General features: G+C 42.9%; 1 protein-coding gene across 4 annotated transcripts in view; it reads right to left on the bottom strand.

Annotated features, from left to right (window-relative positions):
• The window catches only part of TSHZ2 (teashirt zinc finger homeobox 2), a 222,025-nt gene that overhangs the window by 156,815 nt on the left and 38,730 nt on the right, over window positions 1-26,480 (bottom strand). The window lies entirely within an intron of this gene.

The following is a 26,480-nucleotide window of genomic DNA, read 5'->3' as shown; positions in this document are numbered from 1 at the left end:
TTACTGCTCTCTCACTATATGTCAAGTCCTCTATTGCTTCTAATCTGTTGTAAGCTATATTCTCTATAGACAGATATAACACCAGAGGAGAACATTAAGACCACCTATTCATATTTTTTTGACATTTGAAGTACAGTCAGACCTCGGTAGGACTTCAGCTTTGGCACAGAGTGAATCTGTGATCTTATCAAATATGCAATCCCACATAAAGCAACTGCTGAGCTGCACAAGAGTCACATAAATATTAAAGCATTCAGAACGGTTAACTCATCAAACACGCTGCCTGCCTGGACAGATGGACGGAAGGACTGAGGAATACATCATGCAAAATCCTGAATTTGCACTGTGTGAAGGAAGTACTCGCAGAAATGAGACAAGCACATACAAAAAACCCCCACATTTGCTACATATGTGGTCATTGCTGGCTTTTAATCAGGAAAGGTTTAAACCAAATTTCCCCAGAGTGTGATTCCAAAGGAGAAGATGATAGAGTGGATGTGTTAGGGTGCTGATCAGGGAGCCAATATATTTCAGAGCCAGTATAAGCCTGCATTTATCCTACAGGGAAAAACACAGGCAGAGAGAAGATGTGTTATTTTGTAAACAACATATGAAGGCTATCTGGTGATCAGAGATTGCAGTATTTTCATGTGGAGCAGGTGGAGCCATCTTTTACCAAAATTAAAAGGCATTCAAAGGAGGCCCATTGTTACCCAGCCCAGAGAGCTCGAGGAGGAAGCTCCTAATGCAAGTTAAACATATTGGGTTGCTGGGACTTTATAGCTGCATCTTACTGGAGGCATCTGACACACACATCTATTCCTTTAACCTCAAAAGGGAAAGATAATAAGCATTTTCCAGGGAGGAGATGAGAGGCACCCAGGTGTCTGAATCCCCTGCGTTCCCAGTGACGGGAGAGAAGCAGACTGGGCTCCCAGCAGCCCAGCGGGGGCAGGCTGAAGGCCCCTCTCCCCCAGTCTGGGCTCAGGTGTCTCTCCACAAGTGTCACTGTGGTGTTGAGCTCCACATGGAGATCTGGCCTTTGCTTTAAGCCTTGAGAGAGAGCAAACGATGAGCACTTTGTCCCTCGGACTCTTCCATGTCAGAGCGGAGGGAAGAAGATCCCTGGCACATCTGCCCGGCTGTTGTGTCCCTGCCATCCCTCCCTCGGGAAGGATGGGAATGGGTGCCCCTGGGCCCTGGCAGTGCCTGCCGGGCTGGGGAGGCTGAGGAGCAGTGACAGCTCGGAGCAGCCTGGCAGTACCATCTAGTGGGTGCTGCCTTGCACAGGCAGCCGCTTCCAAGGAGGAAGGGAGAAAAGAGGACAGAGAGCAGAGAAATAAAACATTCTTTATCACTGCTCTTGACAGGTATTATATTGTACTATAGTGCCATTTGTTTAGTTACTGCTACAGCAAGTGCTGTGCAGAAATCTTATAAGCAGCCATATGGCACCTCTGAATGAAAGCCATTATGCTTTTATGAGTAACCCACACTGTCTCTGCAAGGGGAAAGAACCTCCGTTTGCACCAAATGTCATTTTCCTATTCTGAAAGGAAGAAAATATTTCTGACTTTCACTGAACTCCACAACCCTGAGCTGATTCTCCTCTCCTGACAGTGTTTACACAGAGTCTAAACCCACTGGAGGTCTCAAATACCCACCAGGTATTTCACTACTGACATTTTGCTGTTTTCCAGGCTCATGCTTTTCGACTGTGCCATATTAAACAACACTGTCTGCATCTAATATTAGATTCTATACTTACTAATTCATTAACATTTTGTAATTTACCATCCATTACACTTGACAACAACTGTCCAGCCATCCAACACTGTTTTTAAAAAGGGTTTTAAAAAGACCCTTAGGAACAGAAAGTTTATTCTCTGAACAGGGTAAAAATAACAAGTCATTAAAAATTAGTACTACCTGGATGCGATATCTGGGCTGCACCTCTTAAATTAACTCCTTGCTTTTGCTGCAGAGAGCAAAGTTTTTGTGGTGATTGGAAACAAAAATATTTTCTTCTACATCGGTTTCTGTTTCCAACATTCCCATGTTGCACTAAAAGTGGTTTGTTGTGTTCTGGGGGTTTGGTTGGTAAACACTGAATAAAGGTCTGGAACCTGCGAGCTGGGAAGTCACAACCAGAGGAATATGTGCTAAAGGAAGAGCAATATTGCTGCACTACACGTAGCAAACTCAACTTCTTTAAAGCTGTGTGTGTTCACAGGTTTAATTTGCATGTCAAATGATTGGGATCGCAGGCAGAGTTGCAGAAAGTGCATATGCAAATTAGGCACATAGAGATGAACACATTTGTATGTGATGGTCAACAACTAGATCAACCCCTTGTCCACTTTTGGTATTATATTGTACAGTATGTGATATAGTATATAGATTATATGTATTTGCCTTCTCTTAAAATATATCAACTTAATTATCAAAAAAAAATACAAAATAAAAGAAGGCTTCAATAAAGTAGATACATGTTGTTAAAAGTGATCTAAATAATCTCATTTTGCTGCTCCAGATAATTAACACTCTTCAGCAAGAACTTTTCTCTAAATATCAGTCTTCTTTTAGAGAGATTTGCCATTTTCCTGCATTCATTATATCACCACAGTAAAGTGAAGCCATGCACCAGAAATACTGCAGGGATCATGCAGAATGTAATTGCTCTAATGCTTTGCATATTTATGTTTCAGACCTTTTTATGAAGTGTTACTTTAAAAAAAGAAGGATCAGTTCATCTTTAAAAGGGAGTGATTGATTGCTGCCAGTCAGGCATTCCTTCATTCTTGGCTTCTCTCTTAGTCTCTGTAATAAGTTTTTCACGAACCCCAGCCCGCTATTAAAGAACAGCATTCATCATAAGCCAAGCAGAGAGGAGGCAGACTTTGATGGGCACAATACCATATTTCAATCTACAGTGTCCTTTTTGTTCAACTTGATCTGCTGCCTCATTAGCGTTCGAGCAAAAATACACAAAGCCTTTTGTAAATATTAATCAGAAATGTACAAAACCCCTCTCCAGACTAAATTGCTTATTACTGGGCTCTCTCCAGGTGATAATATCTAACTAAAAATCCTGTTTGCCTAAATTGTGGGAGAAAAATACCTTTTTATGTACATTTTATGGGGCGCTCTTACAAGGATAAGTGTTTTAAGTAAATGCATTTCTATAGTATTTTCCCTTTTTTTTTTTTTACCATCCATCCTTCACAGAGCAGGAATATGCAGCCCTGCTGTATATTGTAGGCTGCAGCATTCATCCAAGCAGTATGAGGTTCAAATTCTTCATATCCAGGTTTATTTCTGGCACTGCTGATTAATATAAGAGTGCTTTTTCATGTTTTCCTGCCGAGCTTAAACTTTATAGATGTGAGGCTGCGACTTAAGACACACTGAATTAACAACACATGCTCTAGGCTGGTAAATACAGCACCACAGAGGAGTCCCCCAGGCATGGTCCAGATGGGGTCCAAAGCAGAACTTGGTCTTTTGCACTTCAGAAAGTTCCTGTCAGGACAATAAAGTTCAGGATTTTGTTGCTGTTGTTGATTCTTGTGGACTTTTGAATTAACTCCCAGCCTTTCTGAGCAAGGTGAGCTTCACCACCATTGGTGAGACCCAACGAAATGGGACTTCCTTGCCCAGAGTTTCCACTAACACAAAAAGCTTAAGCTTATGAAACCAATTTGAGTTCTATAATTACTGGTACAAGGCCAAAGCCGAAACTTTGGGAAGCTTAGGCTCAGATCCTGTCTTAGTCAAGCATTCTCTTGAAGTTTGTGATGAAGATAAAAAAAGTCAGCTGTAAAAAAGGGATTAGTCTCACAACTTCTAAAATCAAAGCTCAAAGGTCACTATCTCCAGAGTCTCTTTGTTGGAGTAAACACTATAAATGCTCTCAAAATCACTTTGCAGAAACAATTTTTATTGCTTTCACTGGGCCTAATTCTGCAAACATTTCATGGATAAAATGAAGCTGTTCCTACCAGCCAAGCAGTTGGTGGACAAGACTCTTCAGAACCAGGCCCCCATTCGAGCAAATATATCGGAGCTTAAAGACTTTTGTGCTCTTCCTGGCAAAATCATTTCAGGTAGAACTCCTTAAAAGCAAGGACTGAGCAAGCACTTGTGTGACATTAACAGCTGGACCATCTGGAAGTGAAATTCAATTCACAGGTTCAGTAACTCCTGCCTGTTTGGCCATAAACTTGAGGGGTCACGGGCACTGTTTTCACTCGTGTTTATTCAACACCCAGCCCAGCACATCCCTCACCAGAGCTGGGGACCACAGCGACAGAGATCTTAAAAACAACACTAGGGACATCTGCCCCAAATTCTGCAATAATGACTCCTCATCTAACCCCAGCTTTCCTTGTGCACCTGAGAGACTTTGCAAGGATTTGTCTGAAAGGTTTGTGAAGTCAACTTTCTCACTTGAACTCTTGTATTGTCTGTTTGTATTGGCTGACTTGTTTGTAGTGGTTATTTTTTACCCCCCTGAGATTGCATTTGATTTACCCTAAGTGCTAGGCCAGCAATGAGAGGCAGCAGTGAACCCTCTGATAACAAACCATTCCCTTCCCCATCAATCCAGCCCAGGACTAAATGCCCAGGACCGGCAAGTTAGCAAAACACAGCAGATTTATTTATTTTTCTTTTCCTCTACTGATACTGTTTTCACAACCTGACATAACCTGGTAAAGTAATTCTAATTGTATTTTGGATTGATAACAGCATTTTTCTCTGAATACACAATGCCTGTAAGAACAGTTTTGGTTCTTTGTTACAGTACAAATGTTTTGCCTCCACGGCCCAAAATAACAAGATCTATAATGCAGAGAAGTCAATGGTAAAACTATCTGAAAGTTTATGTCCTAAAAGCAAATTGATGACCAACATTTGGGATCCATTTTTGTATCATGTAACAGTGGATTAACCAAGATGATTCAGTAGAAAGCAATTAAGAAGGGCACTGAGGAAGACAGTAGTTGTACTTGCACATGACACTTGGGAAGAGGAGCCTGGTTTAACAGGTCCCCAGAGAAACAACCCCACGAAGGACAAGGAAAGAGCTGGCCTGACCCCCAACCCACAGTGGAGCTGGAATAAATGGCTCATCAGGTTCAGAACAAGCCAGCTTTCTTCCTTTTAATCACATTTCTGTATTGCTTGACTTTATCACGGGTTGGAGTAGAAGCAGAGAGCTGGTATGGGCAGACTGGTGCTCCCCAGAGCAAGATCCCATCACAGTTCCTGACCCTGGGAGTCAGCCAGAGATAACAGTGCTTGAGCTGCTCAGCCAGGGCTTGGATCAGTGCTCAACTGAACCAGAGAGGCTTCCAAACTTGTTTCTACTCAAAACCTTCAGTTTTCTGCCTGACAGATAAAACAGACTCCTGCTTTAAGTCCATTCCTCTCTTCTAAGCAGAGAGGTCCTCAATTAGAAAGGACCGAACATTTGTTTTCAGGAAGACTTGCTCTCCTCTGTAAATAATACCCTGCATTAGGTCTTTCTGTACAGCCAAATGCTGTGAAATAAATTAAAAGAGCATGCAATCAGTTCAAAATGACTGTAATTAGGCAATCAAATAGCCATAGGAAGCAGAAATTATCAATGTCTTTAGCTAGTTCATTTTGTCCGGGGATTTATTTGTAGGTTGGATTTTTAAAGAAAGAAAACCCTAAGATTACAGACTAAAATTTAAAAAGGAATAATATCAATTTGCCAGGATTCAATTCAGCATCTTAGACCAGTGTCTGTTAACCCCAGGAATTATCTGAAGTTTCCATGCCTGTGTCTAGGTCAACTCTGCTGGCCCAAGAGACACAGACCTGTGTGCAGGGTCTGCAAAGCACTGCTGCAAAACACAGAGCAAGGCTCTCCCCACAACTACGTAACAGGAGGGGTAAAAATATTTGCCAAGTTCTAACTTAAAGCCTAGGAAAATCCCAGTGTACAATGAAATAAAACTCATCAAAAAACACAACCAAACCATATCCTTCCTGTAATAAAAAGAAGGCAAACAATATGCCCTTCTCCACGTTTCTGCATACCTTTGTAACTGCAGGCTTCCTGCTCGGGAGCTGCCCTGCCAAGAATCATGTATCCTGTGATGACATTTCTCAATAAATAAAGTGACTTCATTATTGAAAAGCTTAACTGTAGTCGTGTGTGCAGTTTTTAATGCAGTACCAGCCCTAAAGTGCTGATGAGAGAAAATCCAGATGCAGGAGGCATTCAAGTTGGAGCCAGGACATTTTAAGGGCTGCAAAGTTTCATTAGCTGAGCTGTGGATCGATTGGTAGATTAAAACACTATATTTGTTCCTGGTGGAATGGGCTCCTCCAATGGTGTAAATCAGCACAGGAGAATGTAAATCCTTGTTTTAGCTGAGGATCAGGCTCCTGATTTATTGTGTCTTGTTATTCTCAGCACATGTAACAAAATGAGGGGGGATTCGGGATATTCACAGGTAGATCACCATCATTTCACCTCTGGGACTGGAGCTGTTTGAGGGGACTCTGGGATAAGGGTTGGACGGGTTCCAGGTTCATTACTGTAGCCTGATTTGTGGTTAAAACACGTTAAGCCTAAATATTAAGCAAATACATCAGAGGAGGATTTACAGCTGTCCAAGGACACAGTAAACTGTAACACAAGCTCCTAGACTGTATTAAATTTGTATCCCCACAGTTTCTTCTGCAAGGGAATAGAACAAGCAAATCAAGTCATTCCTGGGACACATTAAAGATAGTCTTGCAATAAATTCCCTCAAACTCAATTGTCTGTGCCCAGACTGGAGCCATCAGCTTCTATTTGAAGATTTGGTATTCTGAAACCTTCTCTTTTTTTTTTTTTCTTTTTTTTTTTTTTTTTTACCCCCTTCTCCTGGAAAATCTCAAACAAAGCATATTCTTTTGACTTCCCAGCAACCGAGAGGACAAAGAGATATTTTAAAGCGAGTCCAAAGGGCGTTGGAGTCCCTCCCACCCGTGCTGGGCGTTATTACAGTAACTCGCGGCGTGTTGGTGTTGGTGTGCCGGACCTGCTGGAGCGGGTGAATCACGGCTCAGCCCGGCCCCGGAGTGTGTGGGATTTCAGCTGTCGGGCTGATGCAACAAGGCAGAGTTTACCAATCTGTTCTCGCAAAACCGCAACTGGCAAACACTTCGCATTACGTCAAAGGGCTGAGAAACAAGGCAGGAAGAGAGACAAACCTCTGCTTCCACCCCTGAAACTACGACTCCGCGACACGGCCGGTGCCCGGGGGGATGCGCCGCCCCAGCCCACTCCTGACAGGGATCCGCACGCGTGGAGCCGAGGGCCACGTGCACCGTGAGAGGAGAGTCAATTAAAACAGAATCCAAGGCAATTCAGGCTGTCCCGAGGCGGGCTGGAGCCGCAGGCACTGCACACAGATGCCCAGGACACCCTTGGGAAGGCTCCAGAGCAGGGCTGGATCTTTAGCCTTGTCTTGCAGGCACCTCACTTCGGGCTGCAGTGGGGTCTCCCCACAGCTGGCACCCAGGAAGCTGCTCCTGGAAGGAGTTTTGTCTCTGTCAGCACTCACAAAATTGCAGCTGGAGGACAGAAACATTAAGTTTCTGGCAGCAGCCTTGCAGCACATCCCCCAGGACTGGGGACACTCGGGGCTGTTCGCTCCGACAGGGGACTCTCATGTTTGAGCATTAGAGAAAGGAAAAGAAGTGTAATGAAAAGGATGAGGTAGAGATGAGAAAAGAAAGAGAAGAACAGGGGAAAGGAGATCAGAAAAGGGATGACAGACAAGTTGGGTTGATGGCCCTGACAGCTGGAAGGGGAGGAGGTAATGCAAGGGGAAGAGAGAGACCCTCTTCCCCACCAAGGGAATCAGACTTTGACTGGCAAATTCCCATCACTAGGAAAAGATCAATGTGCTTGATTTGTGGAAAAACTTCCAGCTTGCACCCTGCACAGAATAAGCAATGCCTCCTTCCTAAGCCTGGCTCTCTGTCTGTGTTTAGAGAGTTCCAAAAATTCAGCTATCACTTCTCTCTGTGCCTTGGGGAGTTCAATTCTCATCTCCTGTGGATGCCCCAAACAACTCTGCCGGGTGCTTTGGGTTTGGAGTGGGGGGCTTTTCTGTACAAGCCCTTTTGCTGCCCACAGAATACTGCAAAATTAATTGGACCTGAGGGAAACAGGAGGGAAAAAAATCCTACTTCTGGTGTGTGTTCTCAGAACTTAACAGGCTCCTTTTTTGAAGTCACAAGGTAAAATTTAGGAACAGTCCTGGGAGCTAGGTCATCAATCTCTAATTCATCCTCATCAGTAAATTGTCATGACTAGGTGACAAAGACATCTCATTTTAGTGTTCTTTCCCATTCTGCTGCTGCATCAATGAAACTGAATAATTTCTCCCTACCTGCAAGGCCTCAGCAGGTAGTGAATTCCTCCTCCCAGGCCTCCGTGGGCCTGAAGAAATGTGGGTTAGAATGCCCCTCCAAAAGTAGAAGACATGGCTTTGTAACAGCACAGCTCTGATACCCTGGGCCTGGGAGGGGATGAAATGATTTGATAACCATTCCTCATGGCTGCCAAGTTTTAAAGGAAAGTGGCCACTTTGCTGGATTTTATGAGCCCAGTCATGCCAAGGTATATCCCATGGCCTGGGAACGCCAGCAGATGGAGACCCTCAGGTCAGATTGTGAACCCCACTCGTGCTCATGGAGGTGGCTGGGGCAGAAATACTCAAGCTTGCCAAGGAAAACATTCACTAAATGTTTTGAAATAAAAATTTCAGCTTTCTAAGACATTTTCAGATCATAAACTGAGTAACCAAGCCAATGCAGGCACTTCTCAGGATAATGCAGTATCTTGGCAGCATCTCACTGGTCTCAACTTTGCATTTAAGTATCAAAATACTGCTTAAATCCTTTAAGTACCTAAATCCTGTGCTGGATTTAATCTTGAAGGCTTCATTTTTTATTTCAGACGTGATCCTGAGTTGTGAGAAAAGACATCTATACCATGCTGGAATCCCAGGCACACGGATAGGACTGTGGTGCTGGAAAAAGAGGGAGGTTTTGGGTAAGGCACCATGCTGGGGGAAATGCACAGTGGAGCTGTAATACTCGGGGCAGAAACACTTTAATTCTTATCTCTGTCCTGGTACAGCGTATTTATTCTCTGTGAAACTTCAAACAAGCTGCTCGATCTCCACTTCAATCCCCCAGTTCTAAAATAGGTGCCATCCTTAGTTTTATTTTAGTGTTTCTAGACCATACAGTCCTTTCCAACTGGGAGTGCCTGGTTATTACCTGTGCAGTCAGTGCCCACTTCAACAGATCTCTGGTTTAACACAGGTCAATGCCACTACAGCAAAAGGAAAGGTAAGAAAACAATCAAACACCCTTTCCACACTCCCCCCAGAGGAAACACCCCCGTGGAGAGTCTCCCATGGAAAGCAAAGGAAGTCACCACTCTTGTGCTCTTACAATGGTTAATATCCAGGTGATTTCCAGCAGGGAGCCACTCTTGAGTTATGGAGAGCACACTGTAGGTCTGCTTTGCTGCAGGAAATCTGGAGAAGCCACAGGAGACTGGATTTTTGGTTTCTTGAGAGAATTTTGACACCTGTTTTCCAGCCATTCTTGATATAGATGTTCCAACCGGGCAATCAGCACGGATGCTGGCAAAGCTGAGTGGGAATGGCATGGAGATGGATGGGTTCAGCCAGGTGGATATGGCAAGGATTGTTACAGTGGCTCCAGGTACGGGATGGAAGACTCAGAAAACATCTGCTTGTTTCAGTTGTTGGAGTTTCCTTTACAAAAACCAACTGGAACTGACACCACCCATGGGAGGTGCACGGGAGAGGCTGAGAACAGCTTTTACCTCGTCAGCTGAGGGGACACAAGGAATGTGGCTCAATGCAGAGGGGCTACACTTCCAACTAACCTTAAATGAGGCCCAGAATGAAAACCAAATTTCCCCTTTACTTTCAAGTGCTCTGAGTCAGACCCTTGGCTCTCTGGTACATAAAGAAGGGAATAATGAAGGGAAGATTTGTGCTGATTTCAGTGGAGATGGAAGACTGCTCCATGTGTCAAATCAAGAGTCTGTGTAACCCAGTGAAAATTCATTTTCCCCAGCATTATATACTTTACCCTGTACTGGCTTTAGTGAATCAACTCTGCTCACTAAACAGAGTATTAGCAATATCCTAATGGAAATCATCTCAAATAAAAACCAGCATTAACAGTAGCCTCCACATCCAAATCCCACCAGCCACCACAAGGATTTGTTTCCGTTCTCCACCCTCCCCACAGACACATTCACACAATCCCTCCCAATCTCCCTGAACCCATCTGATGATCATTGCCAGGAGGAATTGCCACCCAAAAGGAGCCAACAGGGCCTTGTCGAGCTCTCGTGCTACACTGGGTTCATTTAAACATCCTGATCCCAACCATCTGCACGTGGGATTGCTCAGTTTGGGCTTGTCCTGCGCTGCAATCACCAGGTATTTTATTTTCAGCACTGGCTGGAATGGCTCCTACAACCACGACACATCTGCCCATTGCTGCCTCTTGCCTTCAGTCACAGTTCCTCTCTCTTTCTGCTTCTTGCTCTCCTGCATTATTTAAAATGAAGACAGGCTGCTGTGCCCACACAGAGTGCCTTTGACTCCAGTGAGGAATCTGCTCCTGTTCAGGGCTGGTGACAATCTGTAAACTCGTCGTGACAGAGACTGTATCTTGTTATGTATTTATACTGTGCCTGGCACAGGGAGGTCTTAATCCCGACTGAAGGCTGTTATATCACAGGGATAACCACGACAGGGAGGGAATTGCAGCACAGGGATGGTTCAGGGGAACCGCTCGTGACACTTTCAGCAAGGGTGTAGTGTGGAAATAATAACACAGTAATGGAAAAGCAGCTGAAGAGAAGACCTGCCTCCTACCAGGGAATGTTATTCACTTTTCCTGCAATCCTGATACAAGCCTCTTGGGCTGTGTTTTGTTTTTGCATCTGTACCTGGGGGACAAGCAGGCTGGTGACATAAACAGGTTCAGGCTCTAATAACCTGGGAGATCATCAGCAATTAGTAAAAAACCTCACAGTGCCCTGTGCTTATAATGAGTGGCTTTCTGGGACAAATCAGCACCACAGAAAAGCTGCAATATTTCCTTATTAATTTTGGCATGTGAGTTTGCAGCTGTATTTTGATCTATTTTGTGCCTCTACTCTCTTTCCTGCATGAGCATGGGCTCTAATTCCCTGAACAACCACCACAAAACCTACACACCCATGAGATGGATCAGTGTCTGGTAACCAAGCTCTGCAGTACCTGATGCAATATCACTATTTAGACAGAGTATTTCTCCTTCAAATTGCAAGCCAAATTCTACAAAGAAGAATAAATTTTGCCCTTGATTATTTTTTTTCCTGTTCCACAGAGGTCAACTGAGGACACAGTTTCTCAACGTACTTAATTTTACTCTCCTACTTGGGGTCTCCTAAAGTCACTTTGTAATATAAACCTAAAATTTTATTAGCTTGATATAGTCAACCTCAAGCAAGCTTTGAATCCAGAGAGTTGACTAACACTGCTTTTGAAACCTGAATTTTAATTTCAATTGGTACTCAAGGCTTTTTGTATTTCTGATTTTGGATGAGTGAATGGTAAATTGAAGAGGAGTCACGCTGTAGCTCTCCCGTAGCAGAGGTCTGAAAACACACAGGGGATATGGAAGGGAAAAACTGACATTTGAAAAAAATAGATGTCACTTCAATTGAAGTTTTATTTGAGCCCATCAGCAAGTCTTACTGAATAGCAACTTTATTTGTTATAACAGCACAAATGGAGTCCAAGACAGCCTGAAAACCAGATTCCAGTCTATTCTGAAAGCAAAAAACCAAAATAACAACAAAACCACATCGGACCAGATTTTCTCCCATGGTCATTGTTACAAGCAATAAGACTAGCACTCAGATGTCTAACCACATGGCTGTTCTCCTAATTAGCTGGGATCACAAAATTGTGTCTGAAAAAGCAGAAACCATATTTTAAAAATAGGCCTCCGAGGCCAGATTTTCAGAGCTTCAGCTTCCAATCCAACACCTACGTGAAAAAGGCAGATTTTCAGCAGAAACTCCCAAACTCCTCCTGTTCCCAGGAGATGGAACCCCAGTAAAGCACATCTGAAAAACTTCCCACTTCTTTTAGTTCCCTAAATGCTGGCTCACCCTGCCTGAAACCCACTCACTCCTGAGCCTCCCATGTGGAAAATGTTGGATAGGCTGTTGCTTTTAAAAAAATCTGCCCCCCTGTTTAAGACACAAACATGTCATTTCATGGGGCTGGGACAGAGCCAGGACAATTTGTGTTTCTCCATTAGAATTTGTGTTTTTTGTGCTTTATCTTTGCAATCCACGAAACTGGAACAATGCACTGTGAGAAAACACACTTTCTTCAAAAATACAGTCCAGATGAAAGCTGAAATTTGTGTACATTTATGCACACACAGAGACAATGTGTGTGTGTGTGTGTGTCTACACATCTCCAGGCAGACAAAGTTAACTTGCCAAAATCTCAACCCAGGAACACACATGTACAGTCACAGCTGAAGCCGAGGGAGTCAGAATTCAGACTTTGGACCACGAATTTCAGCTGCAAAATTCATTTCATGCAGGAAAACAAAAACAAACAAACAAACAAAACCCCTTCTCATCGTGGAACTTTTAAAAAATATCTCCCTCGAGCAAAATGGCTGTTTCCCCTCCCACATAAACTGGCAGCCAAGTCAGGAACAGTGCTGAAGACTTCCCATGCTTGCAGAATCAGATATAAAATTTGCAGGAAGGCTGGCACTTATTTTCTCACAACAGTTTGTTCTTCACATATTTCACAACTTTTAAGTTCCTTAATGTAAATTGGAGTCATACATTTTGCCTCCATGTGTTTTGTTGACTCTGATCTCCATATTAACGCCGGGGAAGGGCTGGGGTGCTAAATCCAGCAAGCTGGCCACAGTCCTGCCCAGGGAGTTCCCCCCTGTCCCCCCCAAACACCCCCATGTCTTCATGGGTGACTGGGTACCAGGGGCAGCTCCCATGGAAACCCAGAGGAGGCTCAGCAGGCAGGGGAGGGCTTGGACTAAAGGACACCTTATTTGCTGCATGTTTCTCCCATGGCTTTGGGCAGCTGCAGGTCCTGCCCCTGTGTGAGTGCTGGATTCTCCCTGCAGGCAGTGCCCAAACACCTCTGAGAGGCTGCAGGTCAGGCCCTGCCCCAGAGGTGCCTCTTGCCAGGCAGGACTCTCCTCTGTCCCATTTCCTTCCTGGAGGAATGTCAGGAACTGGTTAAGGAGACAGAAATGGACTGTTTTCAGACAAAGCTCAGTCGACCTTCTCTCCCTCCTTCTCTCCACTCCACATCCCCAAATGCTCTTCAAACACATTTTCATGGCATTTATCCCCAGCAGGTTCAAGGAAGACACCAGAGGAGAACAGGGTGGACATGCCCTTGGTTCACTGCATGGAAATGGTGTTCAGCTGATCCAGGGGTCACTACCCACAGGGAAAAGTGCATTGGCTGCAATCAGATTCTGCTGGATTACTCAAGAGATGCCTTTCAGTGGGAACAAAAGCCTGGCCCTGGATGAGGTGCTGAAAGCCATGGAAAAGCCAGGAGACCATTTGTGTTTTGGTCCCTTGACCACAGTGTCTCCTTGTAGATGGAGCACTTTGTGGGTGATTGGATCTTGGGACTTTGGGGAGGGCTTTTTGGATTTAGAAAGAATTAAAAGAATATCTGAAATGATTTCCCTAATCAAGTTTCTGTTCCCTTCGTGTTCAAACAGTGTTTAAAGTAATTTCATTTCCCATCATGCTAACAATATCTGTCAATATTTTCCCCACTAACTAACATCAGGTGGATGTGTCTTTTTTCCATCATGTACTAGGAATTTTCCTTTGCAAATTTCATTACTTGGTCCAGGGATCAGGGGCTGCTTCTTTTTTAGAAAGGTTGTCTGTGGTTCAGTTTTATCAAGAACAATATTGATTGTGACAGACTCACATATTCCAAAAAGGACTGTAAACCCACATAACACTTTAACTGCCAAAAATGCTTTTTCAATTTTTCTTTCTTAAACAAACTCACTTGGACCAAAACATCACTTTTCATTTTTCTCCCTCTCCTGTGTAAGTTTTTGCTTGGAGTTACATTTCTCTGTGTCTTAGCGATGGATGTGAATCAAGATTCAGATTTTGGATTCTGTTCCTAAAACAAGAACTGCCACGTTTTTGTTGGGGTGAACTGGGCACTGGTGTGTCTGCAGTGCTCCAGAACCTTCCTCAGGTTTTAGATTCCTTTGCCCCAAACAATTCTTGAACAAAATGGCCAACTGCTCGTGTGCATGATCCTTACAGGGATAAAATCTGCACAGCCCATCAACGTCTACCTGTAGATTTGGGGACTTGTAGGACACATTATTTCACTGCAGTTGAATTTCACAATCAGGTGATTTAAAAGAAAATTTAAATCTGGGATCTGCGAGGGTATTTGTGAAAATGTTGACTTATTTTTCTGAATTAATTGTGGAACAATGAACAAATTATGGAGTGCTTTTCAGAAAGGCCAAAATTTTATTGTGTTTCATGCACACTTGTAATTTACTGGGTTAATCAAAAAGACTGACCAGCAACTGCCTTTTTCAATGACATCCCAACACAATAAAGAATTTTAGCACTAATAATTATTTATCTACTACCTGATGACAAGGTAAAGGTGTTCTCATTTACACTTGGCAGCTGGACACACGGATATTGTGGAATCTTACTTTAAGGAGTAAATTTGGTATTTTAATATTATCGTGCTCCCTGAGTGACACTGAAAGGTCACATGCAGAAGAGGAGCACTCCTGTATTTTAGTGGGATTCAGGAGAAGAAAGCTAAACTCTGTACATTTTATCTATTTGTGTTCTTAGTGTGAATAAATCTCTGCTCATTGTTTTCATGCCACAGTAAGGGATGGAAATTGTCTGTTGGGTGTCCTTGAAGGCAGTTGGTCCCTGAACAACAGATATTCACAATAATTTTTTTTTTTTAGTCATTAAATTGCTGTTTGCAATTAGAGCAATATAATCTCCATGCAAAATGTGCCTGATTTGGGGCTCAGTTAATTCCAGGCTGCTTTGCTGAAACATTTTCCAGATATTTTGCTTAACTCAACATGAGTAGGAATAAAATCAACTCAGGCCAATTCGAAGCCAACCTCTTGTTTGCAAAATTGATCCCCACAAAATGTGCAGTTGCACAGCTCTGAACAAACCTGTGTCAATCTTACTCATTCAGAGTTATATTCTTTTCGATTTTTAATTTATTTTTAACCAAACCAAACCAAGCCCATGGAAACTAATACCAGAGGAAAATGTTGTATTCACTTCTGCAAAGGAAAAAATGAGAAATTTCACATTTGGGCTTACTTCAGTCATAAAACCACTAATTATTTTTTTGTTTGATTATTTAAAATGTAATTACACTGTTGTGGCTCCAGCAATTTAGTATTTCCACACTCCTAAACTTACTCCTCAAACTTTCAGACATGGTCATGGGTAGTTTATCCTATTGACATGTAACATAAGTAAAATGTATCAGAGACTAATAAGAAACCACAAGAAAAAATACTTGAGAAAAAAAGCAGGTCTATGTAACTCAGAGACAGTTCTCTCAGGAGACTTAAGAAAAAATAAACTAGAAACATAATTTAGAAGCTGTATTTGAAGCAGAAAAACTGGCAAAAAATAAAGTTCTGGAAAAAATCTGAAGTTAAGGCTAAAAGTTGACAAAACCCACACCATTCCTTAAAGAGCTGTTGGCATTTGATAGGTGGAAGAGATCGTACATGACAGAGAAATAAGCAATCAATGCAATGACAGTGTGTCACCTTCACTAAAGTTTCTGCCTGTCTCCAATCCCTGTGACCTCATATCCTTCCAAAATAACTAAAGGAAATGCCTATATAAAGTAATTCAGAGAACAGAGGAAACTTCCCAAGGCTTTTTCTGTGCTGTCAGTTATCTTTTTTACCTGTACCTGTGTCCAGTGATGCCCCAGGCAGCCCCTGACCCCTGTACCATCACACATGTGCTCAGGTGCTTTTGGGGAGCCTTGTATTTATGTCAGACATGATGTTCAAACCCCAAATATTCATCTTCAGAATCACTGAGAGTCTCTTTGTCATGATTCCAACAGGCTTTGAATCAAACAAACCATAAATACTCTTAGTTTTCTTTTGTATCCTAAAAGTCATGGGCTGCTTTGAATCCCAGGACTTTTTATGAGCTTTTCAAAGTAGCCAGAAGGGTTTAAAAGTGTAGAGATGAGCAGAAAGGTTTAATTTCACATCTACACGAGACACAAAAACTACCAGAGGTACTATCTACAAAATAAACCCCTTTTTCTATGATAGAAAGTACTGCTTATTTCCATCACATCTTAATATTTTATTCCTCGAGTTACTGGAAGCTGTCAGGCAGATGGATGAGTGCTTATGAAATCAGACCTCAGGACAGAGTGTATTATGGTACAGATTGGCTTCTGTGAGAATAACCCTGCGAGCAGCTGATGCCATCAGTGGCAACAGCCGCCCACACATCCCCTGCTCGAGGTTTCTGTGAGCTGAGACCTTTCCTCAGCGCTCAGCGTCGATGTCCCGTTTGTGAATCAGTGTCTGCAGCACTTTAGAGAGTAAAACCACCCTGGGGAGCTGAGGGCACCACGCTCCTGTTGCACAGGACACCCCCGAGCCCAGATGCCACGCTGGGAACCAGCCCTGCCTCTACAGCTCCACTTTTTTTCAAGTGATAGTTCCCCTCATTTTCGTTTTGTAGCTACCAATGGCAAGGACAGAATTTTGATGAGGAGAAAAAGCTCTTGCAAAGTTTATTTGTAATTTTGACACCCCCCTCCCCCCAAAAAAAACCAAACCTGAAAGGAATTATTAGCTATTGCTTAAAATGTGAAATTAGCAGCAAATGGAGATCTCTTAAAGTCCCTAAAGTTGAGAAGACATTCTTTGTGTCATGGAGCAGATACTCAGCGCAATCAGCACGTTCTACACAGGTAATTACTTTTACTACTAATGGTGCCTCCCACTCAGAGACGAAGATAAGATGTTCCAACACTACTTAATCACAAAGCTTCATTATTGCTCCACCACCTACTGGGTAAAACAATTCACAGGCTCTATTCAGAGACTCTCACAAATGAGAAAAATTTATGAATATGCGAGCAAAACAGCACACAGTCAGTCTGCAGCAGAGGCACCGCCCCGAGTCACTGTAAAAGACCTTGCAAAGTTTGGTTCTTTTTTCTCCTTTCCCCAAATACTCAAAAAGAATAAAATTTGCAAGAGAAAACCACCCCTATGGTGAATTTTGACCCTGAAAGTTTTTTGGGTTCTTCTGCTGAAGCTTCTGATATTTCCTTGAGACAGAACACAATGTGTGTAAAAATAGCTGCACTCACTGCAGTTTCATGTTTTATTTTGGGGATTATTTTTCGTTCTTTTGTGCTAACAGCATGTTACGAATTGTTTTACTACTCAGTGCATCAAGAGCTGACACAGAGAACAAGAACTAGGGAATAAAAACTCCCTCTTTGTAGGGTTTATAGATTCTTCACACAGGTTCAAATGAAGAGCAGTAGTGTAGCTGACTGACATTGTGCAGAGTGTCCTGCACAGGGGATGGATCTTTAGGAGCTCTTGCCATAATGAAGCCAATGCAAATCACTTTGGAAATTACATCAAAAAGACACAGAGTGCCTTTATTTTCCATGGATGTAAAAGGCAAGTAGGTGCTGCTGTGCGTTAAAGAAAATTTGTGGCCACTGAAGTCTGGATGCTGCCCCTTTCCTGGAGACAGCAGGTAAGACTGGGAGCCCTTGACTTCTGCCTCAGGAAACACCTTCAGACAATTAATCCATGTCCCAGGTGCTCCACCTTGGTTACACCTGTGTTACAGCAAGCAGTGGACAAGCTGGAATTTCTAAAGGCTGAAGCTGTGCCTGCTATCTGTGTTCACATTTATCCAGTACCTTGGCAAACACAAAAAACTCCAGTAGTTCCCAGTTCCCACATCACCTCCTAAATTGTTGTCCAAGAGGAAGCTGTGGCAAGGAAGAGATTTTCTCACAGTGCTCAAGAACAATCTGTTTAAGGGATGGGAATTCTCAGTGGTCAATGAGAAGTCTGGTCTCTTTGCAATAAATTAAGGTGCTGTGATAATACTGAGATTGCTGAAATCTGGAAGTGTGCACTTCCAGGAAGGATAGCAAAGCACACGACTGTGTCCTAATTCCTGAAGAATATTAAATAACTGTATGGAAAAGGCTTGTGAAATCATAAACTGCCCATGGGAAAACCCGTCACATTTACATTGTTTACATTACTGTGAGTCCCAATAAAACAGTGGGAGGACATCCAATGGGGACAATGGGAGTTCTTAAGCATTTTGCCTTTTTGTTCCCTTAAAGCAGAGTCTTATCCTTGTGCATGGGGAAGTAACTGAAAAACAGGGCAGAATTTAAGTTTCTTTTGGTGAAAGATTAACATGCCTAAATCAGTGTCACAGTCCTGGGCCACCTGAGTTGGAGAATCCGAGTGCTTGGAGGGACAGCAGTGCAGGCAACACCCTCAGCCTCACATCCCACTGACCACCATTGGGAACATTCCTTGCAGCTCCCTGTGTGGCCACCCTGCACTAGGACATGGATAAACATTTTTATTGACTCAGCCAGGAAGAACAATCTGGCTCCTCGTGGCTAGAGCAGCAGTGAGGCAGGATTCCCAGCCTTCCCCAAAATCCTGGCTTATGTTCACCATCAAAATCTTTTATTTTGGTTATTAGGAGATGGGTGCAGTTTTAATATCTTTATTCACTTTTGTTACAGGACGTCAGAATTACACAAGTTGCAGAGACAGCATCTGTGCAACAGCTCATGGTTAATGAGGGAAGATGGATGAAAGTGTGTACACACGTGTAGGATGATTCCTAAAAGCCTTTAATAGTCCAGGACAATATTGCATTCCTCTTGCTGCTAGAAAGTTGGGGGGCTGGGTTGAAGAGCATTGCCCAGACCCAGATTCTGTAAGGAGGAGTGGAAAGAGTCACTGCACTGAATACTCAGTGCAAAAGCTGAGAATAAATACAACTTTTGCCTTGAAGAGTTACAAATAAATGAATAAATGTGATGTAGATTAATTAATTAACCCGAGTTTATTTGCCATAAATGTTGGCAGTACTTAACAGTCAACGAATAAAGCAGTAAATTTTATGGCTTTTCACCTTTCTTCTTTCAAATTGAAAAATAAAAAGTAGACATTATTTCAGACAACTAAACAATGAGATCCTTTTCTAATGGAGACACCGCTGGTGGATTCACCCTTTGGGAGGCTGCAAGCTCATGTTCAGAGCTGACTGTGAGCTCAGCTCACTGATGCTCATACAAATATATGGTAACTTACTGTTTAGGAAATCAAGGGAGTTCTTAAGCATGTTCATGTGGAGAGAAAAATTATTTAAGAAGCCAAATATCCACGTGCCTTTTCTCAAAAATAAACGTATGCATTCGCTTTTTACTAATCAAATGGAAAATTGTTTTGTTTTAATGGTTTTGAAACTTCCCCATCCCTTGAGCAAGCAGTACCCATTACTTTAAACACCTCAGTGTCTAGTAATTGTTCACAAATGTGTCAGGCTACCAGTAATTTAAGTCCTGTCAGGAATAAATCTCAGACACTCACTTCTTCCAGTCAGTGACTTGAAAAAAAACCCGCCCACATGTCAATTAGAGGAAGCTCCGCGCGGTGGCTTTGTTCGAGGCTGTGTAAACAGAGCGAGCTTCCTCCTCGCTAACAACTGTTTTCTGAGCCCTATATAAATGTTTATGTGAACTATCCTACAACGGCATCTAAAGCAATAAAAAGCAGGCACGTAAAAAACAATCTGTGTTGGACTTGTTGGCAATAAATGTACAGCCAGAGCAGGCTGTACATCCAGTTGTGAATTATTTTCTCGCAGAGGTCTGACCTCAAAACATTTAAATGTTAGACTGTAAATCAAAATGATATACTTGTGCTATGTACAGATTATTCCCCCGTTTCTGTGCTCTGCTAAATACGTGGGTCTGCAAATACTTGCACATTAATATGTAAATAAGCACACAGGTAGAGTATATTGCAGAGAGATATAGGGGAAAGTCAAACAATCAAAATATATGAGTGGGCATATTTTCTCACCTACGTTATTGTTCTCTGCAAGCCACTGGGGAGTAGCCACAACCTGATGTATGACTGATGCAGCATAAGGAACGGGAAAAATCACTGGAGAACAGCTACAGGAAGGATTTAAAAAGACCAAACAAGGTAAAATCTGGAAAGCTTAAGGTCATGAAGTGACATGCTCACCTAACTGACACATTCAGAGTCACTGACTCTGAAATGAGGCACTCAAAAACCTCATTCAGCTGTTCTGGAAGAGCCTACATTCCTCAGATGTCTAAGTTTTCACTAATAAAATGTGCTAAGCACCAGAATTTTTGCTGGCCTGCCCTTCTATTACAATTTTGGTTCATATTGCAACAAGATGCACAAAGTAAATGTTAAATGTCCTTCTGTCTGAACTTGTTCACCTGGCCTGATTCAACAGTGGTGTTTTGAGACAACCTTATGGATCAGAACTGCCACCACCTTCCCCTCTGACAGGAGCTCACCATTTAGGGGATTGGATTTGCCTTCGGTGTAGGAGACTCAAGTTCAGATCCCTCCATGATTCAGAGTGGGAATTTGGAGAAGTTTACCTCTCCTCTCAATAACAAAGCCCCCAGATGCTGCCCTCCCTCCCTGCCAATGTGAGCATCCTCCAGCCTTTCCCACTGGAACTGTTCCACTTTGTCTGCACATTTGAATGTTCGTTAGAGGAGAATCTGGAAGGTGACGCTCCCACATTCTGCACCAGCCCAGGAGCCTTAATCTGTCTTTCTATCTCCTCTCATCCCTTCTTTAATATCTTTCTATGCAAAGCAGGAACAGTTTGGTGGTTGCTGTGCTCTGCTGGGAGGTGGCAGAACAGGCTGCAAATCCAGTCAGGCAGAGGATGGCTCCACACTGCAGAGCAGAGCTCTGACTGTGGCAGGACAGGGTGGGCAGGCTCCAGGGGATGGATGGGAACCCCAGCCAGAGGTGCCTGAGCTGGCCAGAGCTCAGGGTCTCTCTCTGCTGGCTGGTTTGGATGGCCTGTAGGGACTCCTGGTGTTTTCAGCTTGATTGGAGACCTTTGCACCCAAGAGGGCATCCAAATATTAACCAGTTTGGGCTACAAGCTCTGATTCAACCAAACCCTTGACTGAGACCACCAGAACCCCACTGAGTTCACTGAGCCAGACTTTGGAAGGCACAGGCTGAGATCCCTCTGAAATTTCCTTGTGACCGTTCTACAGAAAAGGGATGGTTAAACAATGAGGGTCTTTCTACTGGGAGCAAATCTGGCACTCCAAGAGCAAAGAATCAGGAAGAACTTTAAGAATCAGCACAATGAAAAGGGAAGTGGCAATGGCTTCCCAAACTGAAGTCTCCTGTACCTAAAAAGCTTGTCCATCATACAGGATTGAGACTTGAGGTTCCCAGCTTGGGAAATGCTCTTATTCAAATGCACAGGAGTTTTTTTGCAGGAGGGAATGCAGGATCTGGCCCTCACCTTTCAGCCAGAATGACTCACCCTCCATTGTGCTCCATTTCTCATATTATGTTGCCGGATGAAAGGAATATGATGTTCGGCAGAGGGAAAAATACAGACAAACAGGGAGAGCAGATGAGGTGCTGCAGTTTAAATCGTGCTTTTCAGCTTTTTTATGCATCATAACTGTATGCAAGGATGCCCTGGAGCTATGATACGAGAAGAGCACTTTAAGAGGAACCAACATAAAGAAACAAATAGCAATAAATGACATAAGTATAGCACCTACTTATCTTGCAGAGATGCAGAAGATTGGAAACAGTACAAACACTACTGTGCTGCACAAAGAGTATTTTCATACCTGAGCATGCACACACTTAGGAGATATATTTATGAGACATATTTATGAGACAGATGCAAGACTAGAGCAGAAATATATGCATACCCATTATGTAGGAACAAGAGAGAATGGGAGGGACACGGGAAAGAAATAGTAGGGGAAAGGTTTCATTGAGAATTTTTGCTTTAAGTTTTCACAAGTATCCAAGGAATTTGGAAGCTGCCTCCTACTTTTTTTCTTCTGTATGTTAGGTCTCTAGGAAATCTCCCAACCATCCTTCTGCTCATACTTCTACCAGTGGCTCCCAACTGCAATGATTTTCTGTTGTTAGGAGCATTGGTGGGACCTATGAGCAAGTGACAAAGTTGGGGGAAGGGGAATTGCTTGAGATCATAGAGTACAAAAATCCCCTCCATTTTCAGTTTGAGGCTTGATTGCATCAATATATTCAGGACAATTTGGGACTGCTTTCCTCTCTTGGGTTTTGAAGGCTGAGTTACTGGAGAAGCCTAATGGAGAAGGAAAATAGTGAGATTGAACTGTAGCCTCCCAACACTTCCCAAAGAAAGAGAAGGTTGTGAAACCACCCCTTCTATGAGCTGTGCAGAAAGCTGTGAGTGTGTCCTGCTGCTACACTGTGCAACAATGGGGCTGTTCTAGATGACACCCCTGAGGTGCATCAGGGAGCTGTGGGCAGTGTCTCCACTGTGGATAACTGGAAGCAGAGTCTCCCTGGTTGTCCTGCTGTGCTTGGCCAGGAGCAGCATCTCAGGGACCTGCTCAGCCCAGGAGAAAAAGAGACTCTCCTCACCTCTCTTCCCACCAGGACAAGTTTTCCACGCAACCTCAGATCCCATCTCCTGCCTCACCAGCCTGGCAGGGCACTGGCTCTGGTTGGTGAAGGATGCTGAACCCCTGCCATAAGGGATATTCTCTTTGTAGGATCAGGCCCCTGGGCATTCCCAAGGGAGCAAGGCTAGAGGAGAGCTGGGTGCTGCATATGGAGTCAAATGGAATTAGACAATAAATCTTCCAGTGATGAGGCACAATATACCAAGTTAAACCAGATAGTTCCTCATGAAATATAACTCAAGAAAGGTTTGGGTTTTTTTTTTTTTTTTCAGTGAAATTACTTATTTTTTCTCAAGGAAAAACACTTTGTCGCTGAGTAAAAATATTCTGGGTGGATGGGCCTCTAAACCCCTTTAATTCCCACCTCTCTGATAAGTCTCTCAGGGTTCAAAAGAAACCCATCCCATGGGATTTGCCCCATCCAGGAGCTGACAAACCCCCCAAGGCCAGTGCAGCCCTTTGTGTCTTATTCCAGGCTAGGTGAGATTAGATAAGGCATTTCTCCTTCTCTGAGGGATCTGCTCGTGTTTTCCATGGTGTGGAAAGAACGTCCTGCGCTGAATGACGACTGATGATGATTAATGTATTATTCTACAGAGCATTATGGTTTCTTTTCATTTGTACTGCATTGTTAGGAGTAAAATGTGATAAAATGGCTGTAACTGTTTTCCACCCTACTTTCCGCCTCCCCCTAGAATTGTTAAAAATAGCATTGGAAAAATTATTGAAAAGGAGAGAGAAAAAAGGACCCTATTTTCTGCTAATGGAAGTGGGTCTAGCTCCCCTGAATTTAATGAAGCTTCATTCATTTATAGCGGCAAACAAATGTTGGCCCTTTTTAATAAACATTTATTTTACTTTTTTTGTTGTTGTTGTTGTTTGCTTTTCCTTCCTTCCCTGCTTTTAGGAGTTGAAAATATGGCAAATATGAAGAATTCAAATTTGATGTAATCCAAAGCTGGAATCTTGGCCTGGATATTTTAAAACGCTGAAGCAATCTTAGTAAATAACTTCCAAAAATGCAGTCCTTGGGAAAACATGTTCTGGTCTGAGAATCTGATAATCAGTTTTATGTGGGAGGGAAAAACAGAACTAAAATTTTTAAAATTCTGTTTCTGAAAACAGGAGCATTCATCTTACCTCAGGCAGAAAAAAACCAAGTTTGAGACTTTTCTTACTTTCTGTGCATAATGGAGGTAAATAAATTTCCTTCTTCCTTTAAAACACCTATGTATTTTTCCACACATGGACAAGAAGGCTCCATATTCACTAATAAAATTTCCAGAAATTCCAAGTTTATTCTAACTTTGCTTATGTGCATCTGTCTTTCTTCTTCTAAAGCTGTTATTACATTTTTTATCATAAAACTCTGTCCATGCTGCCAGCTCCTCTCCTTAAGTGCTCTAAAGTTTAGAGAACAAAGAACATCACAGTTAATCCCATCCAAAATTTTATCTGAAATCATTCAGATAAGCCATAATTTGTTTGAGCTTTGCTTGGAGCAAGTGGCAGAGTTTCAAATACAGTAATTTGCTGTTTCCATTGAAAACAACCGATACTCTCACTTTTAATACTCAAGGACATAAAATCCATGTCAACTGTTTGTATTTGGGGATTAGGAAATTCTGGGATTATTGGAGTTTGATTTTTAGGCCAGTTTGGCAGGTCTTTGAATGCACAGCCACCACAATTTCCATCCAGGTGAAGCTGCTGGATGTGCTGATGGGTAAGTCCAGTTCTTTGCAAGAGAAATGATGTTCTGTTTGCACCTGCGGTCCTGGACATAATTTGGGACCAAAGCTCCGTGTGACTTTGGTGGATGGAACCTGTTACAACATCCAAGCTCTGTCTACATAAGAAGTTACAACTGTTTTCTCCATCTGCTTTTTTGCCTGTTTCCTACAGGAGCGACACATTGGGAATACATCTTCACAGAGGCCAGAACTGCTCCAACAGGAATTCAAGTCCTGTTGGGTTTCAGGTGCATTGTTCCATGTCACAGGCAATGCTGGAGAAGTGGAGTGTCCCTCCTCAGGCCTCCAGCAGGGAATGCAGGAGCCAGGAAGAGCAGTCAGGATTTCCTGCCTTTCAGCCCAGCACATTGGGCTGTGCTGCCCCTCTTGCTGTTCCCAAATTTGCCTCCGCTGCCGTGCAGCTGCTTTTGTAAGCAAACAGATGGAATTGTGCAGCTTTGGGGGATGGTGCCTCACCACAAATGGCCTCTGCACTTCCCTGGAGCAGAGGGAATTGCCCAGGGACCTGACAAGGGGCTGGAAGAGGATTTCCCAGTCGTTAGTCCAGGACTGTGAACTTCTCTGCTCCTCACACCTACACAGCACAGCTTCCAATAACACAGATGGGTTTTGTACCAAAGCTGTGAAACTACTTAATTGTCCCCTTCAAACCCATTTGGAGAAAAATGTTACAAAACACAAGGAGCCAACAAGTGCAATAGAGGCCTTTCCTCCAGGTCACTTAAGAACACAAATTCCAGCATTTTGGCATTCAAATCTCTCTCATTTATAATTCTCATCCACCCTATTTTCTATAATTCAAAAAAAAATAATAAATCAGATAAGTAGAGAGCAACTGCAATTAGTGCTCTCTAAGCTAAAACTGAACTACAGCAGAGAGAACTATTCACTCCGGGTTGGTTTAAACTTCAGCTCAGCCATACTTGGCTCTTGTCAATTCATGTCAGATGCTGTAGGTTGTTTGATTTAGGGCAGCCTTGCTGCTGTCCACAGGCTTTGCCAGAGAAAAGAATACAAAATGAGTTCCAGGAAGGGATTTGAGGGGAGTTGTGAGACCTGATTACTCAAAGGTTCACTTTTTGACAATGAACAGGCTTTGGGATAAAATAACATTGGAGGACCAGAAATGTCACTATGGGCCTGAACCTGCAAATACTTATGGAGGTGTTTTAACTTTACTACTGTGGGTTGTCCTGCTGAAATTAATGAGCTGCTCCAAGGGCTAAGGAAAAGCATATGCACAGGAATTTCGAGGATTGGAGGCTATGTGCTTAAGTTGTGAAGAGTTCCAGGGCCTCAGTTTGGGAGTGCTCATATGCTTGTAGTTAAACATGCAGGAACATTTGTAGCATTAGGGCCCAAAATTCTTGCCCTGTAAATAATAGGAGATGAGAACCTGAAGCCAACTGTATCTGGAATAAAACAGGCAGGAAAAAGGGAAAGAATCCCATGATCTCACACCAACATGTGTAACAGCTTTGGTCAGGCTGAGTTAGTACAAACTGGAGCTGCTCCTACCACTATGGTGAATAAAGGTAAAATTAAATCTATATTTAATTGCTTTCCAGAAGTGAAATATGCAACACTTTTTTTTTTTTTTTTTTTTTTTTGAGTGCAGTTATTACATTTTGAGGTGTCAGCTTAGTCTGACAAGGTACAAGAGTCTGGAAAGACGAAAAGTCTTGGGTCCAGGGAATGGGAGCAACGTGGTCATTGCTGTTTGTTCAGACACCGAGCTGGTTTCACAGGGATCACTTCCAAATGTCAAGGAGACTGGAAAACTCTGAGACAT

This window comes from Chiroxiphia lanceolata, chromosome 17 (assembly GCF_009829145.1).
Source record: "Chiroxiphia lanceolata isolate bChiLan1 chromosome 17, bChiLan1.pri, whole genome shotgun sequence".
Taxonomy (NCBI): Eukaryota; Metazoa; Chordata; class Aves; order Passeriformes; family Pipridae; genus Chiroxiphia; species Chiroxiphia lanceolata.
This window is presented reverse-complemented; position numbering and strand designations above follow the sequence as displayed.